Source organism: Pinus tabuliformis, chromosome 9, assembly GCF_031772625.1.
Source record: "Pinus tabuliformis cultivar Carrire ecotype Pingquan chromosome 9, CPIR1, whole genome shotgun sequence".
In the NCBI taxonomy this organism is placed as follows: domain Eukaryota; kingdom Viridiplantae; phylum Streptophyta; class Pinopsida; order Pinales; family Pinaceae; genus Pinus; species Pinus tabuliformis.
In genome coordinates this window covers 527,502,148-527,503,696 of record NC_142307.1, presented here as the reverse complement: position 1 = coordinate 527,503,696, position 1,549 = coordinate 527,502,148, and positions in this window count along the sequence as shown.

Genomic DNA, 1,549 nt, shown 5'->3' with positions numbered 1-1,549 from the left:
TCAATCATTATAATATACAGATAGTGTGGGGTTTTCAGCTGTATGCTTTCCCCGGATTACATATTGTGTTAATGTGTGCATGTGATTGATGTTTCATTGTTTTTAATTCCGCAAAATTGATGATCGACGTAGAGGAGGTTATGTATTATGCATGTATTCCTCAATAGTGTATAATCGGGATAATCTCTGTGAATAAGTGTCATATTATTCAAAATTTCTACATGGTATCAGAGCAAAGTTGATCATCAGATCTATTATTCATAAAGTGGTTACATTTTATTTCTTCAGGCAGAGTCTGTAATCGGTCCAAGTAGCCTCCGGATTCATCCTTCCTTTGGAAGGTGAGATATCTGGTAAAAGCCCATACAGTCAATTTCTGTACGAGAAATATTTTGTTCTCATGAATTTTAGATCAGAAGAGGTTGAGTTTTTTGAGCTGGTGGAATTCGAATTTGCAGCAGTTTTTTCTTGGTGTCAAAGTTGAAATGTCTTTCAACGGATTGCGATTGGAGTATGCCCTCGAAGGCAGCTCGAATTATATTGCATGGAAAGACAGGATGGAGGCCGTGTCAAATGACAATGGGTTGAAGGATTTCATAGAGGTTGAGGTCCCAAAGCCTACTGATACTGCTCAAGTTGAGGCTTGGCAAAAGAAGACAGCAAAGTGTCGAAGGATTCTGTTGGAGGGCGTGAAGGATCACATTATGTCCAACCTGCATGGAAAGGATTTTCCATACTTGATGTGGAAAGCGTTGACAGATCTATTCCAAAGCAAGAGCAACCAGAGGAAGTTGGCGCTCAAGGATAAACTCAGAAACATTAAGTGTGAGAATGGAGACAGTATGCCCATGTATCTCACGAAGTTCACCCAATGTCGGGATGAACTGGGAAGTGTGGGGGTGACTGTCGATGATGAGGATTTGGTGAGCTTGGCTCTACTTGGTCTTCCGAAGAGTTGGCATTCCTATCAGGACTCTGTCAATGGTCGAGAGAAATTGCCAGGATGGGATAGACTTTGGTCAGATCTTGTGCAAGAGGAGATCAGGCGGAATACCAGGGACAGATCTTCATCAAAGGCATCTGATGAAGAAGAATGCACTTTGGCTGCCAAAGAAAAGAAGAGGAAGGAGAAGGGTTCTCTTTCTGAATCCAGTTCTTCCAATGATGGGAAGAAGGTTGACAAGTCGAAGGTGAGATGCTTTCGTTGTCATGAGTTGGGCCATTATGCTACTAATTGCCCAAAGAAGAAATCCAAAAAGGGATCCGAGGAAGGATCCGAAAGTGAGGCACTTTCTTCACAATTTGAGTTGGATTTCACACTCTTCACATGCATGGTTTCATCCATGGTGGGAAGTGGTTGTTTTCTTGACAGTGGAGCTTCTTTCCACATGACAAGTGACAAGAGTTTGTTCAGTACTTTGGAGGAGAAAGATCTCCAGATACTCATAGCGATGGGTAATGATGAGAAGTATAGTGTCTCAGGTGTAGGCACAGTTATTTTTCAGAGGGAACATGGAGCTCGCCTTACCTTGACCCATGACAAGTATGT